Here is a 7,500-nt window from a genome sequence, read left to right on the forward strand (position 1 = left end):
GGGTGGCATGCTGGTGGGCGTTTTTGCCCGGATAGGCACTAGAATGTGCAGATTTTGGGCGTTTTTGCCTGGATAGGCTAAGGAATGGGCATGCTTTGGGCGTTTTTGCCCGGATAGGCACCGGAATGCTTGGCCTTGGCTTGTCCTAGCAAGGCATTGCTGGGTTGGGCTCCCTTGGCCTTTTGGGCGCCTTGGACGATGTCTTGCGAAGACCATGGGCACAAGGCCATGGCATATGGTGAGGAAAGGACCACGGTTGCCAAGGTTAGGCACCGGAATGCTTGGCCTTGGCTTGCCCTAGCAGGGCATTGCTGGGTTGGGCTCCCTTGGCCTTTTGGGCGCCTTGGACGATGTCTTGCGAAGACCATGGGCACAAGGCCATGGCATATGGTGAGGAAAGGACCACGGTTGCCAAGGTTAGGCACCGGAATGCTTGGCCTTGGCTTGCCAAAGCAGGGCATTGCTGGGTTGGGCTCCCTTGGCCTTCCGGGCGCCTTGGACACTGTCTTGGGAAGACCATGGGCACAAGGCCATGGCATATGGTGGGGAATGGACCACGGTTGCCAAGGCTAGGCATATAGAGAGGAATCGCATTTTTGCCCGGATAGGCACCGGAATGCTTGGCCTTGGCTTGCCATAGCAGGGCATTGCTGGGTTGGGCTCCCTTGGCCTTCCGGGGGCCTTGGACGCTGTCTTGGGAAGACCATGGGCACAAGGCCATGGCATATAGTGAGGAATGGACCACGGTTGGCAAGGCTAGGCATATAGAGAGGAATGGACCACGGTTGCCAAGGTTGCGCAAGTTTTGGGCATTTTTTGCCCGGATATGCCCAAGTATGCCCCGATAGGCCCGTTACGCCCCGGTATGAACGCGTATGCCCGGATAGACTCGGTATGCCTTGGGATACATGCGTATGCCCCGATAGGCTTGGTACGCCCCGATATGCGCACGTGTGCCCCAGTAGGGCTCGGTATGCCCCGGTATGTACGCGTGTGCCCCGATAGGCCCGGTATGCCCCGATATGCACACGTGTGCCCCAATAGGGGTCGGTATGCCCCGGTAGGTACGCGTGTGCCCCGTAATGCACGTTTCGCAGATCTCCCCGCATGTCCCGCCCCTATATGTAATACTTACTTACTTACTTACTTTCTTTCTTGCTTGCTTGCTTGCTTGCAATGGTTGGGAGTGCCCGGCATGCCCCGCTGCAGAGACCAAGGGCGCAATGACTTGGCACCGCGGATGCCGGGACTCCGGCACTTCCCGTGGCACTGATGGTTGGTTCCAAAGACAAAAGGCCGTGCAAGGCCACCGCACCGCGGATGATTTTGCTCGTGCTGGCGCCGTTGTGTGGCCAAAGAACATGCGCGAATGCTCGTGTCGGAAGGGTTGGTGTCCTGGCCCCGCGGGTGTCACGAATGCTCGGTTGCGAAGACCATGGGACCAGAGCCATGGCACGTCGGATGATGGCTCCAGCTGGCGCCCCGGCACTTTCTGTGGCATTGATGCTCGGTTTCAAAGACAAACGTGCGCAGTGCCAGGGGACCGCGGATGACTGCTCGTGCTGGCCCCGTTGGGCGGCATTGATGGTCGGTTGCAAAGAAAATGCGCGATTGCTCGTGTCGGGGCCCGGCAAGCCAAGGCCAAGCGAGCCATGGCACGTCGGATGATGGCTCCAGCTGGCGCCCCGGCACTTTCTGTGGCATTGATGCTCGGTTTCAAAGACAAACGTGCGCAGGGCCAGGGGACCGCGGATGACTGCTCGTGCTGGCCCCGTTGGGCGGCATTGATGGTCGGTTGCAAAGAAAATGCGCGATTGCTCGTGTCGGGGCCTGGCAAGCCAAGGCCAAGCGAGCCATGGCAACGCGGATGATGGCTCGCTAGTGCTGGCGCCGTGCACAGTGGCCTCGCACACTCGCCCTGCACGCTTCCCTTGCACGCAGCCTTGCACACTAGCCTCGCATGCGAGCCTTGCACCCTAGCCATGCAAACTAGCCTTGCACGGTAGCCATGCACACAAGCCGTGCACATTAGCCATGCGCACAAGCCCCGCACACTAGCCTTGCGCACAACCCTTGCACACAAGCCATGCACTCGAGCAATGCACACAAGCCTTGCACTCAAGCAATGCACACAAGCCCTGGACACTAGCCTTGCACACGGGCCTGGCACACAAGCCTTGGGCACTAGCCTTGCGCACTAGCGTTCCACATGAGCCTTGCACACTAGCCTTGGACACTAGCCTTGCACACAGGCCTTGCACACTAGGCATGCTTGGGCGAGCTGATCCCGCATCAAGTCGACGGGTCTAGGCATTCTTGGGCGCAGATCCCGCATCGTCTCGTCGCGTCTGGGCGCAAACACGTCGCGTCTCGTTGCGTCTTCAGAAGTCGTCGCTAACAGCACCTTTGGTTGCCACTGGTGGTTAGGCTGGTTGGTTGCGCAAACCCTATAGGAGGGTGGCATGCTGGTGGGCGTTTTTGCCCGGATAGGCACTAGAATGTGCAGATTTTGGGCGTTTTTGCCTGGATAGGCTAAGGAATGGGCATGCTTTGGGCGTTTTTGCCCGGATAGGCACCGGAATGCTTGGCCTTGGCTTGTCCTAGCAAGGCATTGCTGGGTTGGGCTCCCTTGGCCTTTTGGGCGCCTTGGACGATGTCTTGCGAAGACCATGGGCACAAGGCCATGGCATATGGTGAGGAAAGGACCACGGTTGCCAAGGTTAGGCACCGGAATGCTTGGCCTTGGCTTGCCAAAGCAGGGCATTGCTGGGTTGGGCTCCCTTGGCCTTCCGGGCGCCTTGGACACTGTCTTGGGAAGACCATGGGCACAAGGCCATGGCATATGGTGGGGAATGGACCACGGTTGCCAAGGCTAGGCATATAGAGAGGAATTGCATTTTTGCCCGGATAGGCACCGGAATGCTTGGCCTTGGCTTGCCATAGCAGGGCATTGCTGGGTTGGGCTCCCTTGGCCTTCCGGGGGCCTTGGACGCTGTCTTGGGAAGACCATGGGCACAAGGCCATGGCATATAGTGAGGAATGGACCACGGTTGGCAAGGCTAGGCATATAGAGAGGAATGGACCACGGTTGCCAAGGTTGCGCAAGTTTTGGGCATTTTTTGCCCGGATATGCCCAAGTATGCCCCGATAGGCCCGTTACGCCCCGGTATGAACGCGTATGCCCGGATAGACTCGGTATGCCTTGGGATACATGCGTATGCCCCGATAGGCTTGGTACGCCCCGATATGCGCACGTGTGCCCCAGTAGGGCTCGGTATGCCCCGGTATGTACGCGTGTGCCCCGATAGGCCCGGTATGCCCCGATATGCACACGTGTGCCCCAATAGGGGTCGGTATGCCCCGGTAGGTACGCGTGTGCCCCGTAATGCACGTTTCGCAGATCTCCCCGCATGTCCCGCCCCTATATGTAATACTTACTTACTTACTTACTTTCTTTCTTGCTTGCTTGCTTGCTTGCAATGGTTGGGAGTGCCCGGCATGCCCCGCTGCAGAGACCAAGGGCGCAATGACTTGGCACCGCGGATGCCGGGACTCCGGCACTTCCCGTGGCACTGATGGTTGGTTCCAAAGACAAAAGGCCGTGCAAGGCCACCGCACCGCGGATGATTTTGCTCGTGCTGGCGCCGTTGTGTGGCCAAAGAACATGCGCGAATGCTCGTGTCGGAAGGGTTGGTGTCCTGGCCCCGCGGGTGTCACGAATGCTCGGTTGCGAAGACCATGGGACCAGAGCCGTGGCACGTCGGATGATGGCTCCAGCTGGCGCCCCGGCACTTTCTGTGGCATTGATGCTCGGTTTCAAAGACAAACGTGCGCAGTGCCAGGGGACCGCGGATGACTGCTCGTGCTGGCCCCGTTGGGCGGCATTGATGGTCGGTTGCAAAGAAAATGCGCGATTGCTCGTGTCGGGGCCCGGCAAGCCAAGGCCAAGCGAGCCATGGCACGTCGGATGATGGCTCCAGCTGGCGCCCCGGCACTTTCTGTGGCATTGATGCTCGGTTTCAAAGACAAACGTGCGCAGGGCCAGGGGACCGCGGATGACTGCTCGTGCTGGCCCCGTTGGGCGGCATTGATGGTCGGTTGCAAAGAAAATGCGCGATTGCTCGTGTCGGGGCCTGGCAAGCCAAGGCCAAGCGAGCCATGGCAACGCGGATGATGGCTCGCTAGTGCTGGCGCCGTGCACAGTGGCCTCGCACACTCGCCCTGCACGCTTCCCTTGCACGCAGCCTTGCACACTAGCCTCGCATGCGAGCCTTGCACCCTAGCCATGCAAACTAGCCTTGCACGGTAGCCATGCACACAAGCCGTGCACATTAGCCATGCGCACAAGCCCCGCACACTAGCCTTGCGCACAACCCTTGCACACAAGCCATGCACTCGAGCAATGCACACAAGCCTTGCACTCAAGCAATGCACACAAGCCCTGGACACTAGCCTTGCACACGGGCCTGGCACACAAGCCTTGGGCACTAGCCTTGCGCACTAGCGTTCCACATGAGCCTTGCACACTAGCCTTGGACACTAGCCTTGCACACAGGCCTTGCACACTAGGCATGCTTGGGCGAGCTGATCCCGCATCAAGTCGACGGGTCTAGGCATTCTTGGGCGCAGATCCCGCATCGTCTCGTCGCGTCTGGGCGCAAACACGTCGCGTCTCGTTGCGTCTTCAGAAGTCGTCGCTAACAGCACCTTTGGTTGCCACTGGTGGTTAGGCTGGTTGGTTGCGCAAACCCTATAGGAGGGTGGCATGCTGGTGGGCGTTTTTGCCCGGATAGGCACTAGAATGTGCAGATTTTGGGCGTTTTTGCCTGGATAGGCTAAGGAATGGGCATGCTTTGGGCGTTTTTGCCCGGATAGGCACCGGAATGCTTGGCCTTGGCTTGTCCTAGCAAGGCATTGCTGGGTTGGGCTCCCTTGGCCTTTTGGGCGCCTTGGACGATGTCTTGCGAAGACCATGGGCACAAGGCCATGGCATATGGTGAGGAAAGGACCACGGTTGCCAAGGTTAGGCACCGGAATGCTTGGCCTTGGCTTGCCAAAGCAGGGCATTGCTGGGTTGGGCTCCCTTGGCCTTCCGGGCGCCTTGGACACTGTCTTGGGAAGACCATGGGCACAAGGCCATGGCATATGGTGGGGAATGGACCACGGTTGCCAAGGCTAGGCATATAGAGAGGAATCGCATTTTTGCCCGGATAGGCACCGGAATGCTTGGCCTTGGCTTGCCATAGCAGGGCATCGCTGGGTTGGGCTCCCTTGGCCTTCCGGGGGCCTTGGACGCTGTCTTGGGAAGACCATGGGCACAAGGCCATGGCATATAGTGAGGAATGGACCACGGTTGGCAAGGCTAGGCATATAGAGAGGAATGGACCACGGTTGCCAAGGTTGCGCAAGTTTTGGGCATTTTTTGCCCGGATATGCCCAAGTATGCCCCGATAGGCCCGTTACGCCCCGGTATGAACGCGTATGCCCGGATAGACTCGGTATGCCTTGGGATACATGCGTATGCCCCGATAGGCTTGGTACGCCCCGATATGCGCACGTGTGCCCCAGTAGGGCTCGGTATGCCCCGGTATGTACGCGTGTGCCCCGATAGGCCCGGTATGCCCCGATATGCACACGTGTGCCCCAATAGGGGTCGGTATGCCCCGGTAGGTACGCGTGTGCCCCGTAATGCACGTTTCGCAGATCTCCCCGCATGTCCCGCCCCTATATGTAATACTTACTTACTTACTTACTTTCTTTCTTGCTTGCTTGCTTGCTTGCAATGGTTGGGAGTGCCCGGCATGCCCCGCTGCAGAGACCAAGGGCGCAATGACTTGGCACCGCGGATGCCGGGACTCCGGCACTTCCCGTGGCACTGATGGTTGGTTCCAAAGACAAAAGGCCGTGCAAGGCCACCGCACCGCGGATGATTTTGCTCGTGCTGGCGCCGTTGTGTGGCCAAAGAACATGCGCGAATGCGCGTGTCGGAAGGGTTGGTGTCCTGGCCCCGCGGGTGTCACGAATGCTCGGTTGCGAAGACCATGGGACCAGAGCCATGGCACGTCGGATGATGGCTCCAGCTGGCGCCCCGGCACTTTCTGTGGCATTGATGCTCGGTTTCAAAGACAAACGTGCGCAGGGCCAGGGGACCGCGGATGACTGCTCGTGCTGGCCCCGTTGGGCGGCATTGATGGTCGGTTGCAAAGAAAATGCGCGATTGCTCGTGTCGGGGCCTGGCAAGCCAAGGCCAAGCGAGCCATGGCAACGCGGATGATGGCTCCAGCTGGCGCCCCGGCACTTTCTGTGGCATTGATGCTCGGTTTCGAAGACAAACGTGCGCAGGGCCAGGGGACCGCGGAGGACTGCTCGTGCTGGCCCCGTTGGGCGGCATTGATGGTGTGTTGCAGAGAGCATGTGCGATTGCAAGTGTCGGCCGGGTTTGGGTTCCCTTGGGCTTTCGGGTGCCTTGGACGCTGTCTTGCGAAGACCATGGGCACAAGGCCCCGTCCTGGCCCCTTGTTCGATTCGCTCTCGTCTTGCGCTTGCTTCCAAGGTCCTCCATGACCTTCCCCATGGCCTTGCTAGATCCCCCCCATGACGCATGACCTCTGTCCGTTGATTGGTTTTGAGTGCACACCATGCCCGGCTTGGCACCGTGTTGTCGCGTGAGTGGCATTTGGATCGTGCATGCTGGTGGGCTACCTGCCAATGCGCACAAGCCTTGCACACTAGCCTTGCGCACGAGCCTTGCACAAAAGCCTTGGACACAAGCCTTGCGCACAAGCCATGCGCACAAGCCTTGGACGCTAGCCTTGCACACAAGCCATGCATACAAGCCTTGCTCACAAGCCTTGGGCACTGGCCCATCGCAGTAGCCTTGCACACAAGCCTTGCGCACTAGCTTTGGGCACGAGCCTTGCGCACTTGCCTTGGGCACTAGCCTTGCACACAACCCTTGGGAACTAGCCTTGCGCACCAGCCTTGCCCACAAGCCTTGCACACCAGCCTTGCACACTAGCCTTGCATACAAGCCTTGCACACTAGCCTTGCACACAGGCCATGCTCACTAGCCTTGGGGCACTAGCCTTGCACACAGACCTTGGGCACTAGCCTTGCGCACTAGCCTTGCCCACGAGCCTTGCACACTAGCCTTGCACGCAGGCCTTGCACGCTAGGCATGCTTGGGCCAGCAGCTCCCGCATCAAGTCGGCGGGTGTAGGCACGGTTGGGCGCAGATCCCGCATCGCCTCGTCGCGTCTGGGCGCAAACCCGTCGCGTCTCGTTGCGTCTTCAGAAGTCGTCGCTAACAGCACCTTTGGTTGCCACTGGTGGTTAGGCGGGTTGGTTGCGCAAACCCTATAGGAGGGTGGCATGCTGCGGGGCGCTGGAATGCGCAGGCTTAGGGCGTTTTTGCCCGGATAGGCACTGGAATGTGCTGGTTTTGGGCGTTTTTGCCTGGATAGGCTAAGGAATGGGCATGCTTTGGGCGTTTTCCCCGGA

This window comes from Tasmannia lanceolata, unplaced genomic scaffold (genome assembly GCF_043159265.1).
Source record: "Tasmannia lanceolata isolate RefF3 unplaced genomic scaffold, GAP_Taslan_0.1 ptg000437c, whole genome shotgun sequence".
Lineage (NCBI taxonomy): Eukaryota > Viridiplantae > Streptophyta > Magnoliopsida > Canellales > Winteraceae > Tasmannia > Tasmannia lanceolata.